General features: G+C 44.3%; 1 protein-coding gene across 6 annotated transcripts in view; it reads right to left on the bottom strand.

Annotated features, from left to right (window-relative positions):
• LOC137433960 (uncharacterized) overlaps positions 1-14,673 on the bottom strand; it is a 97,064-nt gene that overhangs the window by 46,225 nt on the left and 36,166 nt on the right. For 2 of the 6 annotated variants that reach the window (XM_078785902.1, XM_068126485.2), the window contains exon 2: positions 3,641-3,746. The exons of the other annotated variants lie outside the window; for them this stretch is intronic. The gene's annotated coding sequence lies outside the window, so the exon portion shown is untranslated. The remainder of the gene's footprint in view (positions 1-3,640; positions 3,747-14,673) is intronic. 6 annotated transcript variants of the gene reach the window in all.

Below are 14,673 nucleotides of genomic sequence, written 5' to 3'. Positions count from 1 at the left end.
ACGAAGACACCTTGTATTTCACAACACAGGAAAGAAGGGCAGATGTACTCTGTCTCAAAGATGGCACCGACAATATTCTGCGAGCGCATCATGCTAATCTTGACCATGGAGATGAGAAGACTCAGATCATAAAGACGGCACTCAAGTTCATATCCAATGATATTGCCTTGATTGATTTAGGTCCAAAGTCATACCCCACCACACACAGTATGACTGACATCGATAGTCAGCTGACACTTGTTCCTGCAAGCCTTCAGATGTTCTTGAGACCGATTGTCAAGACAGACGAAAGAGTTGCCGTTTGGGGGCAGAATTTTATTAAGGCCTGTCGACCTCGGTCTGGAGTATTGCCACACCAAATGGGGCTTGCCATACAACTTGATCATAGATTTGGGTCAAAATAGATGCTCAACAAGTTCCACCGGCTGGGATACACTGAGTCTTACACGGAGACACAAAACTACAAATACTGCTTCCTTAATAGTAGGAGTGGAGATGATGTTCCAGATACTTCTGGCACTCTTGACACCATTGTGGAGGAAACCGATGAACAGATCAATGATGAGGTTGCGGTTGATGCTGCGCTTGAGGATCAATCAGTGATGACAGCCAAAGTGCCAGCCAGTGAAAGTGAATTGTCAAGTAATGATCAGGTGGTCTTTATGGAGGTTGGGGAAACAAACAATGCAGCCACTCAGTTTGTTGGAGACAATATAGATTTAAACATTGTCTCTATTCACGGAAACACTCCCTTTCACTCAATGGGTTGGATCGAAGTCACCTCTCCGGCACCACCTTTGCCAGATCCACAGACAACAGCAGCTTTCCCCCGGGTGAAGTTGAAGGCACTCGACAAAGCTAAGATCCTGAGAGGAACTGAAGTAAAGATTATTCCATTTACGAACAGGAAACAGATAGGAACGAACGCGATCATGTTTCTCCCCCTCGCTGAGCTTTCCTCCTCCCTGGCTCATGATCAGCCACTCCTCACTCCAGGTGACACACTCTGGGCAGCGGGGTGGGTTATCAAAGCCAAGATCAAAGCCACCAAGGAAACAGTGATTCAGGCTGGTACTGCGATTTTCAAGTACATTTACCATGGACGAGATACTACATTGTTCTCAAGATACTACAAGATACTACATCGGTACAACATGTTCTCAAGGAAGGCAGCGGCAGGAGTGATCAAACCAGAGACTCTACCTCCAACAGAGGGTGCAGCTGCACAACATTCACTCCGTGCCTACCTGCAGACCCGGGACTGGATCCTTCTACAGAGCATGTCTCTGAACCCCAGTGACTATGGATGGACAATAGGTGTGCATGGGTATGAGCCAGTTCCAACACTGGACCCCACGGCTCCTGAGGAGCTATTGCAGTTCACGAGCTGTAATTGTCATGGAGATTGCAGCAACCGGCGATGCAGCTGCAAGAAGAAAGGGGTCACGTGCATCTCGGCCTGTGGAGTCTGTAATGGCATTACATGCAGAAACTGCAGTCATGATGTTGTTGAGTCTGAAGAAGACATAGACAATGACTGTTGAAACTTCTGACATTGTGAATGAGAAATAACTCTTGAGTATTATATATGTATGTGAAATAAAAGCTACTTTGTGTGTAAATGTAAAAGTGAAAATATAAATGTTAACAATCAACTCAGAATCATGAAAAACCCTTATTTGACCCCTCATAAGTTACTTAAGGGCCGATTTAAAAAAATAAAAATTCTCGAAAATAATTTTTCGGTACCCGAATTCAACAGCTTTTTTTCTGGGTTTCCCACGGGAGTTGAACTTCAACATTTTAACACATGTTATTACACACCTTTACAAACATATTGGTGAAGAAATTTTTTGGTAACAATTTAGTTAACAGATTTGTGAAATATCTCATAAAATGCCCTTACTATATGTCTTTCAACCCTGACACACACACCCACACACGCGCACGCACGCACGCACACGCACACACACCTCTCCGAAAGGAACGTCTGGCAAACTCTTCCTTCTACTTCCAAAACAAACCACTTGAAAAGGTTCATTCACTCAAACATTTGTGTGTCACAATCAGCCATGATCTTTCTTGGGGAGACCATAATTCCAACATGGCCTCCAAGGCCAGCTGCCAACTGGGCATCCTTTATCGTGCAATGTCTTTCCTTGGCCAATTTGAACCTTTCTCAACCTACAAGGGCTTCATTAGCAGCTTGATGGAGGATGTCTCTCCCCTTTGGGCTGACACACCTGCCTCAAACCTTGCCCTTCTTGAGGTCGTAGAAACCAAGGCCCTCAAAATCATTGGGTCCTCCCACAACAAAGCTGAGTGTCTAGGCCTGTTACTTTCACATCACAGACCAGTTGGTGGCCTCTCTGTATTCTACCTCCTCCTTTTTGGTCTTGCACCTTCCACCCTCTCTTTTCTCTGTCCTTCCCAGGTTTCTCTCTGTCCCTCCCAGGCACACCTGGTCTGGCAGTAATCTTCTTCTTGTTCAACTCCCAAAATCCAGCCTCACTGCTGACCTCCACTCATTTGTTCCTCTTTTCTCTCACCTGTGGAACCAAATTCCCCAGTCTGTTCAGTCCCATTTTTCCTGTAGGGCTTAAAGACAACTGTACACCACTACCCCATGTCATCTTCCACCCATACTCTTGATCTCTTCCACCCAAAATGACCCCATTCGCAATCACTCCCCTTTTCCAGGTGTTTGTGATTTTCTCAACTCTTTTCGTTTTTCACTTTGTCGGTTGGTTTGTTCCGTTTCTGTTTCATCCCCACCTTTCCCTTCCTCTTCTCGCTGTGTTTAAGCTTGTTCACCCCATGAGTCCTTCTCCTTTGGATATCACTCTCACTTGTACTCTGCTGTTGGTGTTTCCCCATATCCATTTTGCCCCATTCCATCCATTTTGCTCAATTCCTTTTTCCTTTAAATTTTCCATGAGCATCGACCATGTATACAAAATAAATCCCTTCATATAATATGGGACAAAAGACAATGGATTGACAGAGTACACCAAACCGTAACAACTTAGCAGCTTTTTGCACGAAATTACCTCGACAGACGATGCAACTTCTGTCACTGACAATCACTGTTTACCAAGGGTTGACAGGATGGCCTCGCGGTACACACACTCGCTTTTAAGCTGTGTAGCCTGGGTTTGAATCCCGACCCAGCTATAAACTACCATCCCGGTGTTTGCCTGCCCTTGGATGAATGTTAAACGGGTGGCCTGTCTGCCAGCATTCGGTTGTGGACGTTAGAGATCTCATGGTGTCCTTCACAAATAGTAAGCGAGCTATCGCAGGCACCATGACGAAATTACAAATTCCTGCTCTAACGATCAGAGGGTATTGTATGAGCGGAAAAGCCGCACCCTCAGGGAATGATGTTACCCTGCAGCCTTGTGCTGCATATTAACGAAGAAGAAGACTGCTTACCAACCTGCAAATAAAATAAAACCATCAGCATTTAGTAGAACACCCTGTATTTAGTTTAGTAGAACACCCTGTATACATTTCAATAATGAAGGATTGCACCAAAAAGCCATTGGAGTAATCCCTTCCCACCTTGTGAAAAATAACCCAGTATAATCCAATTACACAGCGCAACAAATCCAGAATATGGATGAACATCTTCGCCCACCCTCTCAGTGTGCAGAGATGAGAGAACAGCAACACTGCAGGCCTACTCATCTTCTTCTGCCATGATAGTCAGTGTTCAAAACACCGAAGAAATGCTACAGCCAAACCTGTAAAGGTTGCAGGGAGGAAACAAAGGTATTCTTACTTTGCATTGAGCAACAACGAAAGCAGAAATGTACAAAAGGGAAAAAGCTTCAGAGCGATCAAGACAAAGAGGAAAAAAACGAGAAAAAGAGCAGAAGAGGAGTACAAGGGTCAAAGAGAAGAAAGGCTTGCAAAGAGAGCAGACATGCCAATGGCGATTCTTCATTGATCAATGATGACAAGTGGATCCAAAGGGGGAGGGAAACTATTCAATCATTACCTTTGTGTGTAGATACAGAAAACGGAAATGTCAAAACCTTACATTGACCAAAAAAGCAAAATTCGGTTAATTGGCGGAAGTTTGGCGCATCTGCATTAATAATACCATGATTGACAGGCCAATGAGAGCAGGAATATTGGACCAAAAAAAAGCAACGTGATAAAACGACCGAATAAAGGGACAATTCATTATGGCGTGCAACATTTTAACAACAATTAATATTCACGGTGCACATTGTCGACTCACGCAGATCAAACGATTTGCAAAGATGCAGCGGCGGGTCAGCCACGAAAGGCAACCTCCGAATCCTCTCGGCGACAATGCGGCAGGCGGGACAGAAGCCGGGGACGTGGAAAGCGCTTCGCTTCTTTCATTCAATTTGACGGGGATCGATGTGGCCGTCTCCACCAGCACTTACCTAATGCAGGCCCGCATAACACGTCTGCGGCGTACAGGTGCAATTTCGAGTAGGTTGTTCATCGTCATCCCAACTTGCCACCACAAAAGGTTACACTATATAGTGGTGGCCTTATGGGGTGAACAGAGACATCGAAAGGCAGGCTTCCTCCTGTATACACTCTCACACTCCCCCTAGGACTGGAATTTGTGTGGGGTGCTGGCAATCACTCGCCTACTCTTCATGAAAGGCACCGAGGGATCGACGTCCATCCGATGGACTGTGCACTGTGCCATGTAACGCCCTGCCTGCAAAGCACGGATCCAACAGTTTGTAGTCGGGTCGGAATCAAACCCAAGCTACACAATTGACAGACCAGACAGACCAGAAGTCCGCTACATCTGCATCCTTTCAGACCTCGGGCCTCCCCAAAACCGAATCTCTAATTAAGCTCAAAGCTAAGTGCGAGACCTCTGCATCATTCTGTCGTACCTCATTTGCACTACCCTTGGCTATTGAATCACAGCACCATGGCACCGTTTGATACCCTCTATGTGAACAACCCCCAAGGATGCCTGTGGGTGAACATGGGTCATCTACACTCTACAGGATGGTAACTTTCCTCCAAACTATGGAAGGAGACATGTCTCAATTTTCTTGCAAAACCTGCTCTATTGGCACACCTGACAAGATCGCAAAATATTAAAATAATTGCATAATGATAAATAAACACAGCTTCAGTCACATCAACTCTACAATTCAGTTGACACAAGTAGACAGATACCAAAAAAAAACCAAAAAAAAAAAACTGCAAATTATCACAGCAAGATCAATTTTAGGCCGCAGTACAGATTATAAAGATAAAATAAACCATGGGTATCTATCAGCAACACACACACACACACACACACACACACACACACACACACACACACACACACACACACACACACACACAGTTTACCTCAGCTCACTGAAGATAACTGACATTTCTTACCATACACATTGTTTGGCATGCTCGCAGACAATGGAGTAGTGAAAGCTCATTTGGGAATGTCACCAGGGTCCTGGAAACTCCACTCGAGCCAAAAATAAATGGGAGTTGATGTGACCTCGAGAGTTGAGGTGGGTGGAGGGGGGCCAGGGGGTAGAGAGGAGGGCACTGTAAACTGCCAACATTGGACAAATAAGTACGTACAGATTCTCAGCAATGTCAAATTTAAATCATGTCCATCTTAAAACGATTTTTGTTTTCTTATCCTCTTTGCACTTTAAGATTTATAATCAATTCCAATTTATTTTTTAAATGGCAGCCTCATGGCGGGTGGCTATCAACCTAGCTAGTCCCCATATCCTGCCGGAAGCCCCCCTTAGCGATGTCAGACAGAGCCAAGCTGGCTGGGCCGTACCCCATAAAGGACATGGTTGCCTGCAGGTCCTTTACAAGGCCAGATGCTTCGGAGACGACCATGCAAGCTGTTCTCGAAACACAATTCACCTCTCGGGCACTAAAACTGTCGCGACGAAAAGCAAAAGTGCGAGTTGTTAACATTTAACGGCACATTTCGTGCAAAAATTAATGGATTGCTATCCAGCCCAGTGACCTTGGCAATTTTTTTTTTTTCCGTCTCCCAAAAATACTTCCCACTACCTGGAGGAATATCACACATCAGTTGGACTTCAGCTTTTTTAATGCAGAAGCATGGTTGAGCAAACCAATTCTCCAATATCATTCACATATGAAAATCCCATCTAAGATGAAGAAAACTGTCTGTTGTTCTTTGTGCTACAATCGGTTTCATTTGTGCTACGAATAAAGAACCACCTTTAGAGGCCATTTTTCCCTGCAGAGCAGGGGTTGGCCTTTTTCGGGCACCATGGTTCCCTTTTTGAAGCAATGTTTTATGGCCGGATGCCCTTCCTGCCGCCAACCTTGTTAGTCGCCTCCTGCGACACACAGGGAATTACCAGTGAACTGGTACTCAATTTGTCGACCTCGGAAGGATGACAGGCTGAGTCAACCCCCCTGGCATTAATTCAGCGATCGACCGGGATTCGAACGCAGGATCCTAGGATCCCAAGCCGGCACCCTAACCGCTAAGCCAACACCAGGACTGCTATTCCTGGTGTTGGCTTAGCGGTTAGTGCACCAATTTGTGCTACGAATGAAGAACAAATATTTCTTTCAAAAATGGGTGGGCTTGAAATGTGCATTTTCCACAAAATAAAAATAAAAACATTTAAAAAAAATTCTACTAGGAAAGGGTTTAGTCAGTAAAATGCATGGAGAGCATTAGCTGTCAGCTTATATGTAGGTGTAATACCGAGGGTTTTACTTATTCATACATATGCAACACCTCACCGAGAGTTCGCATCATTTCTGAGGACAAGGCTATGCCATTGAGGTTGCATACCCCTCAGGCCCCTACCTTCACTTCCCTCTTCTCCCCCATAAATAAAGGGAGGAATTTAGAAGTTGCCATGGCGCGAGCATGCAATGGGCTACTCTGTTGAATAGGTACCAAGGGATCTTAAATATCCACAAACAAATACAAGCAGAAGAGACAGCTGGCTTAATGTATTTTCTGAATGACGGCATACTTAATGGTGTAGCATCCTGCCCACGAAGCACCAGGATGACAGCTTTACGGTTGGATTGGGAATCGAACCCAGACTAGACAGCTCAAAAGTGGGTCACTAAATCTGAGCTCTCCTGGCTGCCCTTGGGCTTTGCTAGAAAAGAAAGGCAGTCTCCCACCCCAGCTGTTATATTTTCCATGCTTGCCATCTCATGTTTAAAATACTGCATGAAATCACCACTATGCATTGCTACTTGATCCTGGTTATAAGTTTGTTCATACATTTTAACAACTTGAATAGCATTCCACTTGCAGTGGTAGAGGGGAGGGAGGATAACATGATGCTCACTTTTGAGAACCAGAGTAGGGGATGAGGAGTGAGTGAAAATCTTTCAGAGGAAAGAGTGAATGAATGAATGAATAGAATGAATAGAATAGAATGAATTTTCAGAGGAAAGATTGAATGAACATTATTTACAATGTAATGTTTTCTAATCCAAATAATATAAATTATGTGTTTGTTAACTAACCACAGTGTTAAAGAATTAAAAACTAGAGCAATGCAACTCCGTTGCCAATATGCCTCAGAGTAGTCCTTGCCCGTGAAAATGGGTAGATGCCCTCATTGACTGTCGAAAAATAAAGTTTGATTTAAATCCCTTCATCTGTTCTCAAGTACCACATTTTTACCAGACATGACAGGTTTCACATCGATCGGTGAGGCGGTTTGGGAGAAGGATTTTTTTTTTTTATATCGGCTTTCAAGCTCATGTAGCTGCAAAACCACATGATATACGACATTAAAATGTACATTGTGCATATGTATGGGTAGGGGATCACGTTTGTGAAGTTTCGTATTGATCGGATAAGGTTCGTTTTTCTATCCAAGATGGCTGCCAAACCACGTGACCTACGACATCATAATTTTCAAACTCTGCAGCAATGGAGTTAGATGACATTTGTAAAATTTCGCATCGACAGGGTACTTGGTTTCTGAGATATAATTATTTAATATTTTCCTTCAATCCAATATGGCTGTCAAACAATGTGACGTATGACGTCATAAATGTAATATTTCAATACAATTGAGTCACTGATCACATTCATGCAAGTTCAGATTTTTAGGATTTAAGTCATTCAATTAAAACAGTTATGGCTTTATGGCTTCATTTATTTATCACTTCACCAATGATGTCATCATTATCAGGCTTTTGTTCCCCCATTGGGAGTACTTGACAATTTGCCAAGTTTCATATTTTTCCATTCAGCGGTTTCCAAGAAAAGAAAAAAATCATTCTTGGCGTTTAATCAAAGATGGCTGCCATACCACGTGACCTATGATGTCACAATTATCATAAAACATTATATTTGGGTGTTGCTCCTATTCTGAAAGTTTTGTCTCAATTGGACATGTGGTTGCTGAGAGAAACAAGGTTTAACCCGTAAGGAAGGACGGATAACCTGAAAACATAATGCGTCCGGCCACCTTCGGGGCGGAGGCATGAAAGGTCAATGCGATAGAATATACAAATAATTTAATTTACCTTCTCTATGTATAGAAAGTAGATATAAAATAGTTCTCAAATCAAGCAGGTCAACATTGTTATTAGTTAATGAGGAACAGCAAAATCATTTGTGGGTCATGACATCATCACTGTTTACAGCTGAAAATAGAGTTGAACAGTGTAAGCTCAGGTCACTGGTTAAGAGATTTGTGCAACAAGCGACCTGCAGGTTTACAGGAAGAAACACAATTGAATTTTTTCCTCCCGAGTGTGAAAACGTGTTGATGACATTGCTACATCGTGTTCGGTTTGTGGGACGCACAGAGAAGTCCTCATCGAATTAACAAAGATTTCAATGTGAAGTGGCAATTGTGCAAGCTTGCATTTAAGCTTCAGTCTTAGACACATCATGCTTTACCTTTAGGCCTTTATAACAAGACAAGGGCTGACATGCCCTTGTCTTGGGGCATGGTCATTCTAGGCCAGCTGATGGCCTATTGGTACACACACTCACATCCAAGCTGTTAACCTGGGATTAAATCCCAAACCACGTATAACCTGTCATCCCGGTGCTTCACGGGCTGCTTGATTGAACGTGTGTCGTCCCTTGGATGGTCGTTAAACCCACATTGTTCTTTGAGAAGAGTTGGCAAGCAATCGTAATCGCCAGCACCCTTGCCAAATTCCAAAATCCTGCCCTAGCTTCCTCAGCCAGAGTGGCGACCCTACCAGGATTGTAGCCGAGCAACTGCTTTGGCAGCACCAGGCATCAGCATAGGGCATGGATGATGATGAAGAACAAAAAAAAAACATAAATTTGGACAGACGTACACGAGCAGAAAACTTGAATGGCCCTCTTCGATGTCGTGACGTCGACCGATATGCCTCCACCCATATTATACATACTTGTACTAAGTTTGATTTAAATCCCTTCGGCTGATGTCAAGATTCACATTTTTCCCTGACATGACCTTTGATGCTGAAATCAAATCAGTTCATATTTGCATCATAATTTGTACTTATACCAAGTTTATTCAAAATCCCATCACTGGTTCACAAGTTAGCTCAACAACAACAACAACATGCATTTTAAAGGCCATTTTCCCTGCTAGAGCGGGGGTTAGCCTTGCGGTCCCCATGACGATCTTCTCCATTTTGCCCTATTTTCTGCATCTCTCCTTGTTAACCCCCTTGCCCGCATTTCTTCTTCCACCATCTTTAGCCAAGTCTTTCTCGGTCTTCCCCGTCTTCCACTTCCTTCTACATTCATTTCCATCACTCTTCTCAACCAGTCACTTTCATCCTTCCTCAACACATGACCAAACCATCTCAACCTGTTCCTCTTCACAGCATCAATCACAGGCTCTATTCCCATCATCTTTCGCAATTCATCATTTGTCTTCCTCTCTCTCAACGATACTCCGCACATCCGTCGAACCATTCGCATTTCCACCCTTTCCAACCTTCGTTGCTGCTCTACGTTCATTACCCATGTCTCGCTCCCATAAATCATAACACTTCTCACACGTGCAGCATACACCTTTCCCTTCAGCTTCAACGACACTCCCCTCATCATCAGCACGCCACTCAATTCCCGAAACTTCTTCCATGCACATCTCACTTGAGCAACCGTTGCCGAGTCTGATCCACCTTCTCCATTCAGCATGTCTCCGAGGTAGCAAAATGTTTTCACACCTTCCAGCTTCACGCCGTCTCCAAGATCCAACTCAACATTTCCTCCATCTGCAGCTCCCTCTCTGCACACCTTACATTTGAATGTAGCTGCCACACTGGTTAATGACCCTCTCAGACCACTACATTTTTGATGAACCCACTCAGCGCACATTGTACACTGAATGGAGTTCACTCCGACACCCTTCCGACACACTGCACAGAGCCACTTCCCAGTTCTTTCCACCTCGCCACATGCTTTACCACTTGCCATCACCTTCGTCTTTCCGATATTCACCTTCAGACCTTTTGTCTCCATACATTCCTTCCACGTGTTCATCTTTTCCTTCAGTCCATCCATACTTTCCGCAATAAACACCAGATCATCTGCATACAGCAACTCCCATGGTAAACCCTCCTTTACGTTCTGAGCCAGCACCTCCATCACAGCTACAAATAGTAGTGGACTTAGTACCGACCCCTGATGCACTCCCACCTTCACCTCAAACTCACCACTGTTCCCGTCCTTCGTCCTTACAGCTGTGCGCGCTCTTTTGTACATTGCCATCACTACTCTGATCAACCATTCCTCCACTCCTAACTTCCTCAATGCCCATGTCAATACTTTGCATGGAACCCGATCGAATGCTTTCTCCAGATCAACAAACCCAAGAAACAACTTCTTCCTCCTGCAACTGCCTCACAATGAAAAGCGCGTCTGTCGTTCCTCTTCCTGGCATGAATCCAAACTGCATTTCGTCGATCTTCACTTTCTTCCTTATCCTCCTCTCCAACACCCTTTCCAATACCTTCATTCCATGCTCCAATAACTTTATCGCTCGGTACGAGCCACACTCCAGAGGGTCACCTTTCCCCTTGTATAGAGGGACGAGGGTACTCGGTTCCCAATCCACTGGAATGCGGCCTTCTTTCACCACCAGATTACAGATCTCTGTCATTCTCTTCACACCCCAACTTCCTGCTGCCTTCAACATATCTCCCACAACTCCCGTCGGCCCTCCCGCTTTTCTACCCTTCATTGCTTTTATCGCTTCCTCAACTTCCTTCTCAGTTATCTTCTCTGCCGGTCCTAAAACTGGGTTACTCTCTATGTTGCCATCCCATTCATTCTCTGTATTCAACAGCATTTCCATATATCTTTTCCATCTTCCTTTAATTCCATCTGGGTCGACAACGATTTGTCCCACTTCATCCTTCAAGCAACTCACCCCCATCACATCACACCTCTCTTTCGCTAGCATAAAGTTAGCTAGCGAAATTTTAGCTCGCAAGTTAGCTCGGTAACATAATTTTTACCTCACAAGACCTCTGACCTCTTCGCCATTTTGAACACTGCAGAACGTGCATCGGTACATGAACCTGCAATTTAGTAGGACTTCAGCTCTGAATTTGGCAAATTGTACGGAATCTCATCCCGATCATGCATGCGCAGAGTAGTAAGGTAACAAAATTTTTTTTTACTCCGTTTGCCTATCTGAAAGTTCAACAAAATTGAAAATCAATCCTAACAGAAATGTTACTGTTTTTGGTGACATCATAAAAGACAAAAACAACATGTACAAATAACTAATATAACATCTTAAGGTGGTGTAAAAAACGGTGCATCAATAGCGGTAAACTTCCGGAAAAAAAAATTTCCCCTAGTCTTTAAAAAGACATTTTATTTTAACTGAATGATATAGCTGAACACTGTCAAACACAAATCGCCTTCTTGCAATTTCAAAAACCATACCGTTTAGCAGCACTTGGACAAAATATTTAGGCCATCTCATGCCGAGGGCAGAGTAACTGAGATTCAGTATTCAAACAAATATGGTGGTGCTGAGCGTATGGTTGCCATTGCGCCGGTTATTCAAAGTTCACGAACAAAACTAATATAGAGCGTGCTCGGAAATGCAAGACAAGAGTTGAAAAGACCGTTCCCATGTCCTTTTTCTAAAGATTGTGTGGGAGTAAGGTGTTCTATGAACTCTCTAGTTGTTCTGAGCAGCACATTTACTTTGAAGGTTCAATACAATTAATCCAATCCTGGATTTTACCTTTAAATCTTGCATTCGCAAATGCCACCAGGTAGCTCACATCTCTCTAGCACCCCCCCCCCCACACCCCCCTACCCCCCCAAAAAAACGTCAAAATAAAATTAGGTCAATGTTTTGAATTCATAACCGAAGCTAGAATTGCAGCTAAATATGACAGGCGCAGCAGCAAAAACATTGATGATGCACTGCTGTCAAAGTGGTGCAAAGTACCGAGTGATGGTGCCTAAACAGTTGAAGGGATCCACTCTATTCCAAACCAGCTGTATTAGAATGGTTAACAAGAGCGGCATTCGGTAGAGCGCATACCTCCACCAGGATGAACAGTTTACGTTTTGTATCCCACTGATAGGCTGGATTTGGATTCGGACCTGAACCAAAATTGGTTGGCTTGTTCTTGTCACCAAATCAAATCGTCCCCCGAGTTTAGTTATAACTCGTCAACAACTTATTAAAATGTTATACGTCGCTTTTCGTCCGATCTCTCAATGGTGAAGAATCACTTACAAATAAAATAATTATCGTATCCAAATCCATATTCAGATCTTCACCAAAATCAAATCGATTCGTCCTTGTCATACACACACAACCTCCCCACCAAGTTTCGGCCAAATCCGGCCATAACTTTTGGAGATATCCTGCTATATGTCGGTTTTAGCCCTATTACCCAATGGTGAAGAATCACTTAAAATTTTCTAGTAGCCTGATCCGGATCCAGATCCAGATCTTCACCAAAATCGAATCCCTTAGTCCTTGTCACGTCCCTAACAAGACAAAAAAAAAATCTCCACAAAATTTCATCCGTCCATCCACAACTTTTTGAGATATCTTCTTCACAGACCTATCTTTTCAGACAGACAGGAGTGAAAAAATAACCTCCATCCACCTTCGGTGGAAGAGGTAAATAAATTGTAATTCATACACAGGACTAAATAAATAAATAAAAACAAAAATAAGCAAATAGATTGATTTTTTAAAATAGGTATGAATCATGGTTTGAATTTGCTCTCATCTTTGTAGTGCCGTGTACGGCCGAGTGAGGCCGCTGTGGGCGGGGCCGAGTAAGGCCGCTGTGGGCGGGGCCGAGTGAGGCTGCTGTGGGCGGGGCCAAGTGAGGCCTGTGTTGCCGTTGCCTGGAATAAAGATGGTGCTTGATCCTATCTGCGTGTCCACATCTTCATAATAAAGACATGAAGATGTCGACTAGGATTTTTCAGACCATGGCTACGTCATTTGGAAAGGTGCTGGAGTATGCTGGGGACAACTTTGAACATTTTGCGCAGCAGCTGAGCTTATATTTCGTCGTTAACGACATCGTCCAGGCGGGGAAGCAGAAAGTGATTCTTCTTTCGTCACTCTCGGCAGAGGTTTTCCGTTTGCTGTGTGATTTGATTTCGCCGGCGAGGACGTCGGATGATGCTGTTACCTACGAGTCCATAGTGAAGACGCGACATGATCATATTAATCATGATCATGATCATACTTCTGGACAACCTGGTTTGGTTTCCCGATGAGGGGGTAGCTGATTTCGTGGCCAGGCTCAAGCATCTGGCGGGGGATTGTCGTTTTGGTGACGATGAATGGTCACAAAGATTGAAGGATCGTTTTTTCATGGGATTGCGAGATGAGAAGATGGTCACGTCAATTCTATGGATAACATTTGAAGAGATTACATTTGCTAAAGCGGTTGAAAATGCGGCTGTTGTGGAACAAGCGAGAAAGGATTTTCGCGCCATTGTTGGGGAGGACTCTGCGGTTAATGCCATAGCTGCTGGAGGGTCACGTGCTCACAATTCTCCTGTGGGAGGGTCACGTGCTCACAATTCTCCATCTAGGTAGGTGGATCAGGATTCTTCTTCTTCTTCTTCTTCCCGGGTACATACAAGCAGTGTGTTGCAGGGACAACTACCACAGCAGCCTTGCCAGGGGATGTGGTGGTTCACATTCTCATGGGAGCTGTCCATTTCGGAATGCAGTGTGTTACCGGTGTGGTGAGACGGGCCAGGTGCGGAGGGTCTGTCGGGGCCGAGCACCGTCATCGGTTGATGTGGTCGGGGCTGTCAGCGAGATTGATCAACAGGGCGTGTTTCCGATGACGTCAGCTGTGAATCACCCCTATGTGGTGGCTGTCAGTGTGAATGGCAGACCAGTCAACTTCACAGTGGATACCGGGGCATCAGTCAGTCTCGTGAGTAAACGGATCTGGCATCAGTTGGGTTGTCTGGTGTTAGCCTCGATACACACTACCATTCGTACTTACACAGAGGAGATGATAAAGCCATTAGGCTTGATGGATGTATTGGTTCGTTATCGGGACCAGCAAGCTGTGTTCCCCTGCATGTGGTTGAGGTTCTGGACCATCTCTACTTGGTCGTGATTGGTTGCACACCATTCGTCTGGATTGGGAAAACATTTACAGAGTGCATCGGTCATTTCCTTCTCCTTCGCGCTTGGAGGGGAT

Source organism: Myxine glutinosa, chromosome 10 (assembly GCF_964187855.1).
Source record: "Myxine glutinosa chromosome 10, kmMyxGlut1.1, whole genome shotgun sequence".
NCBI classification, from domain to species: domain Eukaryota; kingdom Metazoa; phylum Chordata; class Myxini; order Myxiniformes; family Myxinidae; genus Myxine; species Myxine glutinosa.
This window is presented reverse-complemented; position numbering and strand designations above follow the sequence as displayed.